Source organism: Ambystoma mexicanum, chromosome 4q, assembly GCF_040938575.1.
Source record: "Ambystoma mexicanum isolate Mex_15411 chromosome 4q, UKY_AmexF1_1, whole genome shotgun sequence".
NCBI lineage: Eukaryota > Metazoa > Chordata > Amphibia > Caudata > Ambystomatidae > Ambystoma > Ambystoma mexicanum.
Window position 1 is genome coordinate 1,231,979,983 of NC_090928.1, and position 16,374 is coordinate 1,231,996,356.

Below are 16,374 nucleotides of genomic sequence, written 5' to 3' on the forward strand. Positions count from 1 at the left end.
CCAACGTCGAACTTCGACACTCGACGCCGGCTTGGAGAACAATTCCACCGTCGGCTGCTGCATGACGGATTTGGGCCTCGGAAGGCCTCTGACCTCGGCCCGGGCCTTGGAAGGCCTCTGGCCTCGGCCATGCAAGTAGGGAGAGTGGGGGGTTGGACATACTCTACACTCTTGGTATATAGGTACATCTTATACATTTCCTACACTTACCAGCCCGCTGCCTCAAGGTGCGTATGGAGGGTACCGCTTTTCAATTCTGCCCCAAGTGCAATTGCAAATACCCTTGGGTCGACAGGCATGCCACGTGCAATCTCTGCTTGCCGAGGGACCACCCCGAGGCGAACTGCAGAGCGTGTAGTAGGTTTAAACCTAAGACACTTAAGGACCGTTCGACAAAGCCTTGGGCCCACCACGCCAGGCAGGCGGCCATGGCGGCGGAGGGCGCCTTAAGCGATGGCAGCAACGCCGTGCTTTCGGAAGGCGGGGGCATTACGGCGTCTAAAGACAGCCGAGCGCAAGTCTCCGACCTCGGAAGGTCGTCCGACAGGGCGGCTATGGGGAAGACCCCCGGTGACACAAGCGCTTCACACACCACTCACACAAAACACACGAAGTCCAAACGAGACTCGACGACGTCGAGTTCTCGGAAAGAGGCACATAGAGAACGGTCCGAATCGGTGTCCTCTCGGCGTTCTAGATCGAGATCGCCGCATGACTCCAGGCAATCATCCACTCTTGCCAAGAGTGCTTCGCTCCCTAAGCTAACGGAAGTTCGATCGTAGGAGGACGAAGACGACTTCCACCCCCAGGCCGCTCTCCAGGAGTCGGAGCCCGCAGACAAGATCAGCGCGGCCCCACGTTCGAAGGACAGGGTCTCTACCCCCGATCCTCGACGGCAGGCGTCAAAAACCTCCGGAACCACAAAGGGACAGGGAAAACACTCTTCCACTCATGGGGAGGGGGGAAAACAGCAGAAGAAGCAGCCACTGCACTCTTCCACACCTTAAAACACTCCACTCCTCTTAAACAGACAGACAAGCCCAAGTCTGCTGCTATTTCTAAAACCAGCAAGTCTACTCAGGATCCTAGACATTCTGAGAGAGTCATTCCCAGTTCCAAAGAATGGTCGAGTGATGACATAGATAGGGTCATGTCAAGGATGTCTTCCTTGGCAGACTTTTATGATAAAAATCCAGACCATTTCCTTTCATATAATCCACAAGGGTCTACACCCTCAGGCTCTAATGATCCTATCCCCCCGAGTAAGAAGCCCCGGTTTGAGACACCTATGAGGTCTTCGGACCCCTTCGATGTACAACCATACTCACGGCCATACTCACAGTATCAAGGAGAGACTTCCTTTGGTGAGGACCAAGAATTTGGCATGGTAGAAGAGCAAACCGGGACGGGCTACTATGGGGATGATGAGGACCAAGAAGAGGAAGTGGAAGACCCTGAAACCTACAGAGTAGATTCCCCGGTAGAGAAGGAAGCCCCGGTTACCGACTCCCCTGTCGATAACGAACCCCTCCTGAACGAGGTTCTCGCACGAGCATCAGAACATTTCCATATTGACACCCACGGTGTCCAGGAGGAGAGGGACTTCGCTGAGGAGTTAGTGGGAGAAAGGAGGCCTGTTGCCCAGACCATCCCTAGCCTTAAGTCTATTCAGCGAAGAATAGACCCGTCCCTGGTGAACCCGAACCTCACCAGAGCAGTCAATCCCAGCGTTGAAAAACTTTTCAGGGCAACCCAGTCTGACCCTCTCTATATAAGAGGACATCTGAAGCCAGACTCCCTGGTTGTCACTAACACTCGTAAGAGGGCTGGAACACCCTTGTCATCGTCCGAAGCTCCTCCAGACAAGAAGAGCAAAAAACTATATGGTTTCGGCAGGAAAGTAGCCTCAACGTCCGCCTATCAGGCAAGGATTGCCAACTCCACCACCCTGTTGGCCAGCTACAACTGCCATCAGTGGGAAGAAGTCGCGGCACTCATAGCCTCTGCACCAGACCCCTTAAAGGGCCAGTTAGCAAATTTCAGCAGAGGGTAGAGCCGTGTCTGGTTGCATTTTAAAAGCAACTTTTGACGCCGCGGACAACGCAGGCAGATTGATAGCAGAAGGTACTGTTATCAAGAGACATGCGTGGTTACGGCAGTCTGGTTTTAAGGTAGAAACCCGGGCATCATTGTTGGACAAACCGGTGGAAGCCGATCTGTTGCTTGGTAAGGCGGTCGAAGACGCGCTGAAGAATGCCAAGGACGAATATGAGACACTCAAGTCCCTTGGCCAACTAACCAATAAACCCCCTATCCAGAGAGGGAATGGACATTTTTGTCGCCCACGCGGATCAAACTATTCCCAGGGGCAGGGTACACAGTGGAACAACAACAGCCAACAGTCTACCCAGGGTTACGGCAGGGGTAATAGGAGAGGACGTGGTAAAGGCAGAGACAGCCCCAGTAGAGGAGGCGGCACGCCTCCACCAAAGCAGTGACGCTCAGTTCAGGGTCCCTTCTCACGCAACCCCAGTAGGGGGACGCATTTCCAACTTCACCCAGGCTTGGGAAGGGATCACATCAGACAGATGGGTGCTGTCAACAGTATCCGCAGGGTACTGTATAGAACTACTGCAGCGTCCCCGGAACCATCCTCCACGACAAAGAGTACACTCTTTAGAACAACAGAAGATTCTCCTCGAGAAGATCGCCAATCTGCTAGCAAAGGACGCAATAGAACTCGTCCCGGGACACCAGGTAAACAAGGGTATTTATTCAACTTACTTCCTTGTGCCAAAAAAAGATTTGACAATGCGCCCAGTATTGGACTTACGGCCTGCCAACAAGTATGTCAAGCCCCAAAAGTTTCAAATGACTACGCTACGAGAGGTAATACCCCTCCTAAAAAAGGGGGATTACATGGCAACCTTGGATATGAAAGATGCCTATTTTCATATTTCCATGTTCCCAGCGCACAGAAGGTACTTGCGCTTCAAGGTGGACAGTCGGCACTACCAGTTCAAGGTACTGCCCTTCGGGATAGCTTCGGTGCCAAGGGTATTTACCAACGTACTGGCGGTGGTGGCTGCACACCTACGCAGGGAGGCAATCCCGGTGTACCCTTATCTGGACGACTGCCTCATAACGGGGGAAACCCCAGTAATTTGCAGGACAAACATTCAAAGGACTATCGATCTCCTCCACGAATTAGGCTTCTCAATCAACGAGAAAAAGTCAAGCCTGGTGCCAAGCACCTCCAAACAGTTCCTAGGAGCAATCCTAGATACTCAAGAGGGGTTGACATTTCCTTCAGAGGTAAGAATTCGGAATATACTACTGCAAATTCCGCAATATCAGTCTGGTCACCAAATAACAGTACGCAAAGCAATGCGTTTGATGGGCATGATGGCGTCATGTATTTACCTGGTCCCCCACGCGCGCCTGCGCATGCGTCCCATGCAGGAATGGTTGGCAAAACAGTGATCTCAGGCAAGTGGTCAGTGGGACGATCTAGTGGTCGTTTCGCCAACACTGGTACAAAGCCTTCACTGGTGGACAAGAGAAAATCTTGCACAGGGGAAACCCTTTTACGATCCCGAAGTACAGGCAGTAGTCACTACCGATGCATGCCTGACGGGGTGGGTAGCTCACCATCTCCACCACACAGCTCAGGGTCTCTGGTCTCCCTCAGTGGCCAAGAACCACATCAACCTGCTAGAGCTTCTGGCAGTATTCAGAGCGCTTCAAGCGTTCGAGCCCTACCTACTAAACCTGTCAGTGCAAATCCGGACGGACAGCATGGCAGCCATGTTCTACCTGAACAAGCAAGGAGGGACTTGTTCGCCAAATCTGTCCAAGCTTGCCCAGAAAATCTGGATATGGGCACTCAGACGGAACATCTTCCTGTCATCACAACATGTTCCAGGGTACTCAATTCCCTAGCGGATGCTCTGAGCAGAGACTCCCTCCCAGAGGAACACGAATGGGTTCTACACAGAGAGGTCGTAGAAGATATCTTCTCTCAGTGGGGTTTCCCCACTATAGACTTATTCGCCACATGCGAAAACATACAATGCCCAGGATTTGCATCCAGTTTCCCCCAACCAGACTCCCAGGGGAACGCCCTGTGGATGAACTGGTCAGGGATGTTTGCGTACGCTTTTCCACCAACTCCTCTCATCAGGAAGGTGGTCAACAAGATGAACAGAGAGTCGATGATGCTCGTCCTAGTTGCTCCCATTTGGGCAAGACAACCGTGGTTCCCACACTTACGCAGGATGGCAGTGTGCGAGCCCATCAAACTTCCGGCCTGGTACAACCTACTGTCCCAGCACCAAGGTCAAACAGTGCATCAGCAACCCAACTCAATGAACCTGGCAGCATGGCTCCTGAGGTCATAGAGTTTGGACATCTCAATTTACCACAGAGGTGTATGGACATCCTAAAGGAATCTAGGAAACCAAACACAAGGCACTGCTACTTTGACAAGTGGAAGAGATTTGTTATCTGGTGCCAGAGTAAACAAATCAACCCAGTTGATTGCACTCCTTCCACTATTGTTACATACATGCTCCACCTGCTGGATGCAGGACTGGTTTTTAACTCACTGAAAGTACACCTGGCAGCCCTGTCGGCATACACCACTTCCCATAACAAGGTCTCGTGGTGGAAAGTACCAGTAGTTAAAGCCTTCATGGAAGGAGTAAAGAGACTTCACCCTCCTATTTCAAACCCACCACCAGGGTGGGACCTTAATGTGGTGCTATCTAAGCTCATGGGCCCCCCTTTCGAGCCCATGCATAAAAGCAGTCTCAAACACCTGACTTATAAAACGGCCTTCTTAGTAGCTATTACTTCTATAAGAAGGGTCAGTGAAATTCAGGCTCTGTCAGTGCAGGATCCCTTCTTTACTGTCCATAAATACAAACTGGTTTTACGCACACACCCTAGGTTCTCACCTAAGTTTATATCTAAATTCCACGTAAACCAGTCCATCGAGCTTCCGGCTTTCTTCCAGGACCCTCAAAGCTCGGCTGAGGTGAAACTACACACCGTAGATGTGTGTAGGGCGGTCCTCTACTATGTAAATAAAACCAGACCGCTAAGGAAAACAGATCAGCTGTTTGTCTCCGTAGCTACAGGCAGAGAGGGGGATCGCGTCTCTAAAGGTGCCATCTCGAAGTGGATTATTAACTGTATCCAGCTGTGTTACTCACTCTCTGAAAAGACTCTGCCTTTCCCGCCAAGAGCCCACTCTACAAGAGGCATTGGGGCCACTCTGGCTTTCATTGTAAATGAAATGTACCCCTTGACACCATTTGCAAAGCAGCTACTTGGAGCTCTATTCACACTTTTACTCAGCATTACTGCATTGACACCCATTCCAAGGCAGATACACAAGTGGGACAAGCGGTTCTAAGACACTTATTTGCTCATGACCCTTCTCACATCCCACCTCCTTCTTCAGGTACTGCTCGCTAATCTATGCACAGCATGTGATCTAAGCAGATTCCACAAGCCTCAGAAGGGATACATTACTCACCGTAATCGTATTTCTGATGCTTGTAAATGCTTAGATTCATATGCGACCCACCCTTCCTCCCCTCTGAGAGAAGGCGCATGGTTGCTTGTAGTCTTACCTTTCTATCTATCTGCTTGGATTACCTGTACTCACGCTACTTCTCATGTTACCTCATGTCAGAAAAAATACAATCTGAGGATCCTAGACGCGTGAGGGATCCTGGGTACAGTGGACGTCACACTAGGGATAGTATTACTGGCACGCCCTGTGTCGACGCCCATTTTCGAGTTTCGAAAAACAAACTGTAATACTCCGCAGCTTCCACTAGATGTCGGCCTATGCACAGCATGTGAATCCAAGCAGATACAAGCATCAGAAATACGATTACGGTGAGTAATGTTTCATATATATATATATATATTTGTTCAGCAACAAAAAATTCTTATCCATAGAGAAGAAAGAAAAAGAAATAGGAGTAGGAATCAGTAGAAAACAAAAAAGTAGACAGAAATATCTCATTGCATTATAATTTACTATCTGCTTATCATGTACTTATTTTATCATCATGTACATATCATGAAATTCACTTTTTTCTTTCAGGCAGTTTGTGTTTCAAAAATGTACTTTTTTTTTCTTTCTTTTAGCCAGTTTGTGTTTCCCCATTGTTCGCCCCTCCTTCTGTCTCCTGTATTACACTGTCATACGCTTTTCATACGTCTGTTAAATGTATCCAATATCTCAGGCCCTTCACCTTTACGGCTGCGGGGGTACAATACACTACTTCATAAGGCCCGTGAAATCTTGGAGAGTTCCATCGACGAACGAAACTCCTGACATACACCATCTCCCCTGGCATCAGCTGACCTGTTGGACTATCTGTTGCTGGCATTACCGTGTCACATGATTCTTCACGAGTGAATGGTGGGGCTAGCTGTCGTGCTATTATTTTAGCTGCTCTTGTCAGTTTTGTTAGGTACTCATTGAATTCTTCCCCTAGTACTGTAGCACTTCTGTGGGCATCTGACTGTCTTCGGAGTGGAGAGTGTGCTGTGTGCATACCTCTCCCTATCACTATTTCGTGTGGTGACAAGTGGTGGTCCTTATTGGGTTGGTTTCAAAGTTCGACTAGAGCTAGGGGTAAACAATACACCCAGTTCCTTTTTAATGTGAAGCACAATTTTGACAACCACCCTTTGAGGAGGCCGTTGATCTTCTCAACCAGGCCATTTGATTGTGGATGATAAATGGTGCATAATTTGTGTGTTAGCCCTAGCATTGTTGTAACCTCTTTGAACAGATCATTAACAAAATGCGTGCCATTGTCAGAGCGGATTACATCACAAATTCCCCAAAGCGGAAATATCTCTCGCACCAGGAACTTTGCAAAAAGTGCAAACCACTACTATCATGTAACGGGACCCGTTGCACCTCTCTCCCATGTCTGCATAATCAATATGCAGTTCTCTGAAGGGGCCTGTTGGCTTTGGCAATGTTCCTCGCAGGCTTCTTAAAGTCATTCCTTAGTTATTTATTTTGCACGTTGTACATTCCATGGCCAATTTTGAAATCTGTTCTTGCAACCCTGGGGGAAACCAATTTTCCTGTATTTCTGCTGCAATCTGTTGCTTCGTATTGTGGGCTGGGAAGTGGAGCTGTTGGAACGCTATATCTAGCAATTTGCGGGACATTACCACCTTTCCTGTATTGTTTTGGCACCAAAGAAGATCAGTTGATGACTGACTGCACCCTCTTTTTTCCCACAATTCTTTTTCCTCACCCGATGCTTCCCCTTGTAGCTCTAGTATTTGCGAGATAGGCATAGGATTATACCCATCTGGGCACTCTTCTTCCAAGTGTTTCTGCACTAGATACGCACCTGTTTTCCCTTTTGTAAAATATGACGCGTCTTTCGCGGCCGCGTCCGCAGCCGCGTTCCCCAAAGAGATGTCTTCACTATTGTTAGTATGAGCCTGGCATTTTACTATGGCTACAACTGTAGGTTCTTTTAATGCTTCTGTCAATTCCTTTAGTAACTCAACGTGTTGCACTGGGGACCCATCAGCTCTGTTAAATCCTCTTCTCCCCCACCTGGCCAATTCCCCTTGAACTGTTGTCGTCATATAAACTGAGTCTGTATAAATTGTTACTGCACATCCCTTGGCTGCACATAGAGCCTCAATGGGTGGCACGAGCTCTGCGGCTTGTGCTGAATAATGTGCTGGCAGTCTCTGTTGAACAAGTATCTCATATTCATCCTATTCCATTCTTACAACTGCTATCCCTACGTGTTTCTCTCCAGTTTCTGAATGTATTGATGCTGACCCATCTATAAAGTATATTTCTCCTTCAGACAGGGCATTCAAACTTACTTTGGTTGTGTCTCCCTCTTCACCATTGTATGTGGCACAATCATGTGTTTGCATGTCTTCCACTGTGCAAGCCTTTGTGATGACAGTTTTGCACCTGACAATGTGTATCTGTGGACTGGAAAGAAGGATTTCGTATGCTGTTGCTCTCTGTGTAGTCAGGGTGCTTTTAGATCTTTCCAATATGGCAAACAGTGAATGTTGCACAAATAATGTTACTGAACACCCCATTACAATTGTTGCACTTTTCACGATGGCGAACGCCACTGCAGCGAGGATTGTTCGCAAGCAAAGTGTCCCTGCATCACTGCATCTAATGTGCTGCTGTAGTATGCTAGTGGCATGTGACCTAGGGATGATTTTTGTGTCAATACTGCTGACATGAGTGTTCCATTACAATGTGAAAATAAGTAAAACTCGCGCTCATAGTCTGGGTTTGCGAGTACTGGTGCTGTGGATATTAGTTTCATCAATGTGTTAAAGGCCTCGCACATGTCTGTATTCCATTGTATATGTGTGCTCTCCCTTTGTGCCTGATTTTTAATGCTTGCAAGAGAGGCTTTGTGTATCCTGCCTATTCTGATATCCATGCACGGCAGTAGTTACACATGCCGAGAAACTTCTGCATTTCCTTTACTGTTTTTGGCTCAGTAACTTAACGTACCGCAGCTGCTCTGTCTGGTATGATTCTTTTACCATCTTTTGAGATCAATTGCCCTAGGTACAACACCTCTTCCTGACAATATTGTAACTTCTCCTTGTCCATCTTGTACCCTTTGTTGGCCATTAATGTCAAAAGTGTAACAGAATCCTTTCTACACTCTTCTTCATTCTTCCCACATATGAGGAGGTCGTCCACGTACTGAATGATCGTGCTTTCAGTGGCAATATTTTCCAGATCTTCATGCAAAATTCTGTTGAAAATTCTTGGGCTCTCACAATATCCCTGGGGTAATCTGCAGCGTTCGTATCTTTTCCCTCCCAATGTGAATGCTGTGAAGTATCGCGATTCTGGATCTAGTGGCACTGAGAAAAATGCATTTTCAGGTCCACCACATTAAAATGTGATGCATCTTTATGGATGCTGCACAATATTGATGCCGGATTGGGAACTAGCGGGAACCTTTTTTGGATGACGTCATTGAGGGGGCGTAGGTCCTGGATCATCCTCCACGCACCGCCCTTTGCCTTCTTAATGGGGTAAATGCAAGTGTTACATGGTGAGTTTGAGGGCACTATTATTCCCTGTACTAACAGTGCATAAATAGTCTCTTTTCTCCAGCATGGGGTCTGGCATAGATTCACATGCTCATGAATATTCCCCGTCGTCAGGCTGGGAATCCTCGGTAAAGAAAAAACCAGTATCAGTTTCGTTTCTGATCTGTCTTTCGTAGTAATATCCAATCACTGGTCTCTGCGTCATACTGACCACAGCCAATGACTGCCCTCTACCTAAGCACCGCCTCTGGCAGCCATCTTCAGATTTTTACCGCACGTTCATGTGTTGGGATCCTCGTGCTATTGCTCTCGAGCGTTAGTGCTATTTTTTCACGTTTTTTCTCAAAAACTTCGTTTTTTCGGTCAAAAGAGCCTCAAGCTCCACCGACTCTCCATCCGATCAACGGGGACCCCTGTCGGATTCGTCTGCGCCCCTCAAGGGTGAAGATTTCGTCGAGCTACGCTTTTGGAGGACTCCAGAAGTTTCTCAGGCCCGGACATGGCCCAGGAGAAGGGATGCTCGACGCCCGGAAAGCTGTTCAGGGTCTGCCCTGGATGCCAGCTGCAGAACGTCTTTAAGGAGGACGAACACTCCTTTTGTATCTACTGCTTACATGAGGACAAGACGCACGTGGAGAAGGACTGTGCGTTTTGCGGCAACATGTCGGAGCGGACCATGAAGGACCGCCATCAACGTCTCGCCAACTGGCTGGAAGGGAAGAGCCCGTCAGGCGAGAAGAAGAAGAAGAAATCCGAGCGGTCTTCTAAGACCTTTGAGGACGCCCCGGCGACGGTGGTCCAACACAAGGCAAAGCACCGCGAGTCTGCTGGCACCGGGAGCGCCGAACGGTCGGGCTCTACGGGCGCCAGGCAGGGCGCACCCTCCCCGGCACCATCAACCACGAGCCAACGCTTTGGGTCGGGTAAGAGGAAGGCCGAGCACCCGGCGAAGCTCCTGGAGAGGCCCCGGTCGAGCTTGAAGGCCCCATCGGAGGGGGAGCGAGGCAGTGTCCCCCCCTCAAGGATAAGGCGGTGGGCGCACCTAAGGTGGTGAAGGCCTTAATCCATCCGGCCAAGCCCTCTATCGAAACTGTCGCGGCGGCCCTGGCTCAGCCTGTGGGGGCTACACCAGTGGTGGCGACCTCGGGGCTCAGAGTCTCCCTGCCACCTCGGAGGGAGTCCTCTTTTGTGCCCATCGATAGGGCCCCCGTGAAATCCCCCGTGGGGAAGAAAAAGGGGGGGCAGGGCGTCGTCGTAGATTCGGCCTCAACCTCGGAGGAGGAGCTGGTCGAAGTCTTAAGCCACGGCCTCGGCGTGGAAGAAGACCGGCCCGTCGGGATGGATCCCGACGCAGGTGACGACGACATCATCGAGGGTACCGACGGGGCCCCTGATCGCCCGTCGGATTCCTCTCTGCCAGCGCCGCGAGACAACTCGGCGGCCATTTTGTTGGCTATACAGTCCTTATGCTCAGAGATAAGGACGAGACTACCGTTGCCGACGGAACCTCTCCCGTCGGGGGACCCAGAACCGGGACCTTCTGGTGTTCCCCCTACCAAGAAAAGAAGGATCCACCCTCCGCCTCCTTTTCAGCCGTCGCGCCCCTTCCAGCCCTCCTCCCCGTCCACCCGAGGGGATGATACGGGGACTGACACGGCAGCGACGGGTACGGACGACGAGGTATACGACGAGGATGTACCGTCGTCGCCTCCCATCAGGGCTTCTCCGCCCGACGAGATTGGATCGTTCCACTCCATGATCACCAGGGCATCCGAGCTTTTCCAACTCTGCCCTGAGGAGAAGAAGAAGGAAGGTTTCCTTTATCAGCGGCGCAAGGCCAAGAGGAAGACGGTCCTCTCAGTGCCTCTATTGGACAACATTTGGGATGAGGGCCTCACCCTCCTCAAGAACCCTTCCACGACGCCAGCTAGAAGAGACCGGTACGAGAAGAAGTACCGGGTCCCGGACATGGCCCCCCTGTGCCTCCGGGCGCAGCCTACCCCGGACTCCGTCGTCTCCGCGGCGGCCAAGAAAAAAGCGGGGGGGGGGGTGCGGCCTCCACATCGACTTCCCCACCGGACGGCGAGGGAAAGAAATTGGACGCTATGGGACGCAGAGTCATCTCGTCGGCGGCGACGACGATTAAAGCGGCCAACGCCTTGGCTATCGTGGCCCGCTACGACAGGGAGCTCTGGTACAAACTGGCTCCCCTACTGGACTTCTTGCCGGACGACAAGAGGGCAGAGGCCCTGGAGATCCTGCAGGAAGGTGAGATGGCTTCGGACCACGCCATTACCGTTGCGACGGACATCGCCGACACTGGGTTTCGCCAGTTGGGCAACGGCGTTTGCCTTAGGCGGCGTGGATGGCTCAAGGCTACGGACTTCCGTCAAGACGTTCAGACCAGAGTCCTGGACATGCCCTTCGATGGGAACAACCTGTTTGGGAAAACAGTGGACGATTCCCTTCAGGCCATTAAAGCGGACACCGAGACGGCCCGGGCCCTTGGAGTTCTGCAACAACGACGGACGCCCTTTCGGAGCAGCGGAGGCAAGGGTGCCTCCAAAAGTTCAGGCGGCGGTTTCTCCACCTACCGTCAAGCGGCCCGCTCGTCGGCTCAGGAGGCCTACAGAGGACGAGGCAAGTCTGGCGGACCCCGCCGTCGTCGCCAAGGAGGTCAAGGCGGCAAAGCCTCGTCGAAGCAGGATTGAACCGACCGTGGGGTCGGGCCCCCACCGAAGCACCCCGGTGGGAGGCCGGCTGGCGAGATTCGTCAGCGTGTGGGAGTCCATCTCCACCGACCGTTGGGTGCTGGACGCCTTGGCCCGGGGCCACGCGCTCGAATTTCAAAGAAGGTGTCCGCGCGTCCCCCCCGTGGCCAGGAAAGAACTTCACGTCCCTCAACTTCTCCTGGAGGTAAAGGCGATGCTGAGGAAGGGCGCCATCGAACTCGTCCCAAAGAGACTTCGGGGCTCCGGAGTTTACTCGAGATACTTCCTCGTGAAGAAGAAGACGGGGGATGGCGCCCCATCCTGGACCTGCGACGTCTGAACAAGTTCATCAAGGCGCAAAAGTTCCGGATGGTCACCCTCCAGCACGTCCTGGGTCAGCTGGAGGAAGGAGACTTCCTGTCGTCGTTGGATTTGGAGGATGCCTACTTCCATATTCCCATCCTAAAGGGGCACCGAAAATTCCTCAGGTTTGTGGTCCAAGGGCGTCACTACCAGTTCAAAGCCCTCCCCTTCGGACTACGGTCGGCCCCCAGGGTATTCACCAAGTGCCTTGCACCGGTGGCGGCGCAGCTGCGCCGCGAGGGGATCCACGTCTACCCCTACCTGGACGACTGGCTCATCCGAGCCAAGACGAGGGAGCTCGCCCTGGATCACACGGCAAGGACCGTCCAACTTCTCACGGACCTGGGATTCTCCGTGAACTACGCCAAGTCTCACCTGGTACCCGCGCAAAACGCACTGTTTCTGGGAGCGAAGCTCGACACAGTGTCTCTTCTGGCCTCCCCGTCGGAGGAAAGGGCCAGGTCCATCCTGGGCAAGGTACAGCGGATGTTGGTTTCCGACGCGGCCAAGGTGAGGTCCATCAAGTCCCTCCTCGGAATGATGTCTTCCTGCATCTACCTCATTCCCATGTGCAGGCTCCGGATGCGCCCGTTGCAGGAGTTCCTGGACGCGCGCTGGATCCAAACGACGGGCAGCTTCGAGGAGAGGATCACACTCGACGAGAGTTTCCGCCGAGCGGTCCGGTGGTGGGGCAACCGCACGCATCTGACGGCGGGCATGGACTTCCAGACCCCAGACCACCAGGAGACAGTGACCACCGATGCCTCCCTGGAAGGGTGGGGAGCGCACACCGAAAATCTGCACGCGAGAGGCCTTTGGCTCCCGACGGAGAAGTCCCTCCATATCAACGTCCTGGAGCTCCGTGCAGTGTTCTGGGCCCTCAGGTCCTTCCTTCCGTCCCTCAAGGGCAAGGTGGTGAGGATCTTCACCGACAACCCCACCACCATGTTTTACATCAGGAAACAGGGCGGAACCAGGTCCCCAGCGCTGTCCAAGGAGGCGCAGGACCTGTGGCATTGGGCCGTCGCCCAAAGGATGTTTCTGGTGCCGTTTCATCTAGCAGGGATAAAAAACACCATCGCCGACTCACTCAGCAGGGAGCTGCGCTCGTGCCACGAGTGGGAACTACGGCAGGATCTAGTGGATCGCCTCTTCCGACGGTGGGGCACACCCCAGATCGACCTGTTCGCGACGGCGACGAACTCCAAGTGCCGAAGGTTCGCCAGCAGGTTTCCCCAGGCGAGGAGCATGGGCGATGCCTTCTCGTTCCCCTGGGAGGGCCTGTTCCTCTACGCGTTCCCTCCTTTGCCACTGCTAATCCGGCTCGTCAACCAGCTCAAGAGGTCACGGTGCAGGATGATCCTCGTCGCACCTGCGTGGCCGAGGCAGATATGGTTCCCGGACCTTCTGGACTTGTCAGCGTCCCCGCCAATCAAGCTGCCGGTGGACGCGGATCTTCTCTCCAGGGAAGGAGGCGCCATCCTCCACCACGACCCGAAATCGCTGAACTTGCAGGCCTGGCTCCTGCAGCGCTAGAGTTTGGAGGATACGACATACCGGCCGACTCCAGAGAAGTTCTTGCAAAGGCCAGGGCGTCCTCGACTCTTAAATGCTACGGACACAAATGGAAGAGGTTCTCTGTCTGGTGCCACGCACAGAAGATTAACCACTGCCGTACCTGCTGACGCTGGCCAAAGCTGGACTGGCACACGCGTCCATCAAGATTCATCTTGCTGCGATCTCCCGATACACCAGAACCACGGGCCGGACGTCCTTGTGGTCTCATCGTCTGGTGAAAGAGTTCATGAAGGGACTGTTCAGATCGTTCCCGCCGGTGAAGGCTCCGGCCCCGGCGTGGGAGCTCAACGTGGTGCTGACCAAGCTCATGGGACCTCCGTTCGAGCCTCTGCACTCGGCCCCGTTGAAGTTTCTGTCGTGGAAAGCAGCGTTTCTTGTGGCCATCACCTCCGCACGACGGGTGGGAGAGATCCAGGCCCTTTCATGCAAGGCCCCGTACTTGACTTTTCACGACACGAGGGTAGTGCTCAGGACGCACCCCTCCTTCATGCCCAAGGTACCGTCGGACTTCCATCTCAACGAACCCTTGGTGTTGCCTGTGTTCTTCCCGTCGCCTTCGTCGCCGGCTGAGAGGACTTTGCACTCGCTGGATGTGGCTAGAGCGCTGAAGTTCTACGTGGACCGCACAAAGTGTTTTCGGAAGACGTCACAACTCTTTGTGAACTTTGGACCTGTCAATCAGGGGAAGGCTCTCTCGAAGGCTTCCATTTCCAGATGGCTCTCCGGCTGTATCATGTACTGTCATCGGTTGGCAAACCGACCGCTGCCTGGCCGTCCGAGAGCCCATTCCACCAGAGCGATCGCAGCTACCACGGCGTTCCTTTCTGGTGTGCCCCTGCTGGGCATATGCAGGGCTGCTACGTGGAGGTCGACGCACACCTTCACGAAATTCTACTGCGTCGATCGGGATTCCAGGGAGGAGTCCAGGGTCGGCTAAGCAGTGCTGCGCAACCTGTTCGCCTGAGGTGAGCCTGGTGAGGAGGTAAGATGCTTAATGTTGAGTTGGATGTACTGCTTAATGTTGAGCCTTTGCCACCTCCCGTGGTTGTGCATGTGTGTACTGCTATGTATTCTTTATTCATGAGCATGTGAATCCATGCCAGACCCCATGCTGGAGAAGGAACAAGTTACTTACCTGTAACTGTTGTTCTCCAGCATGGGTCTGGCATGGATTCACATGCGAACCCTCCCGCCTACCCCTCTGCGGCTCTTCACTTGGTCATACTGCCACTTCACGTGCTTCCAAATCTGAAGATGGCTGCCAGAGGCGGTGCTTAGGTAGAGGGCAGTCATTGGCTGTGGTCAGTATGACGCAGAGACCAGTGATTGGATATTACTACGAAAGACAGATCAGAAACGAAACTGATACTGGTTTTTTCTTTACCGAGGATTCCCAGCCTGACGACGGGGAATATTCATGAGCATGTGAATCCATGCCAGACCCATGCTGGAGAACAACAGTTACAGGTAAGTAACTTGTTCCTTATCCCTTCTTCTGCTTCCCGGGACAGGGGGTACTGTTTCACTCTGGGCAATAATGCTCCTGGTTTTAGTTAAATTTTTACAGGCGTGACCTCGCGCAATAGCCCTACGTCATGTGGGCCGCTAGTCCACAAATCATGTGGCACCAACTGCATATCATCTTAGAAAAAGGAAGGAGGCGCCTCTTCTACCACCATTAGCTGTACTGGCACTTGTCTTGTTTGTATCATGACATCACAGGGGATTGCTATCTATTATTTCCCCGTCACTTTCTGAATCTGTGAAAAGGTCCTCATCTGATAAATCTCGCAATGCGATGTTGGCGTCATTGTTCGCCATTGGCAGCCATGTCTGTCCATTGCAATTACCACTATCCTTTGTTGTGACATCTGTACCGCATGCAAATGTAGGGACATCACTGTCCCGGGCACTATCTCTGGTTGTGCTACAGGGCAAAAAACAAACTCTGCGGGTACCCTCCATTCCTTATGTGTTAGTTCTGGGACCACTCGTGCTAGTATCTTCAACCCCTGGATGAACATGTCTGGATCTACTGGTATCCCGAGTACTTCTGGTGCAGTTGCTCGTGTGTGTACCAGCAACATCACCCGCAACGGGCAGATCCCTGGTGTTAAACAAACTATTCCTCTCTCTGTGAATGAGATCGTCATATTAAGCTTGCTGAGGATATCTCTCCCCAGCAAGTTAATTGGTGATTCTTCATAGTACAGTAAGGGTGCTCGGACTGTTTTTCCCCCTACTGTTACATCCAAATCTTCTGTGTAAGGAACTTCGACCACCGCCCCAGAGAAACCCTGCATCTCCAATTTACGATTAGATAGTGGAAACCTGCCTTCTAGTAGACATGATTTTCGGCTCCCGGATCTACCATGAAGATGAATTTTCTATTCCCTATCTCCACCCCCACCAATGGTTCCTCTGCTGCATCGAGGGTCGTTGATAGTACTGGACACGCAAGTGCTCTCTGTGGGCTGTCTAATGCTGTACGTCTCTGTGATCCCCCATTGTGAAAAACATTTCCTGATACCACAGCCACTCCACCAAATGGTGCAGGTGCACCATTTGCTGTCATGACGAACAGATTGTTGCCCTGTACGGGGCCCATGAGCTCAAC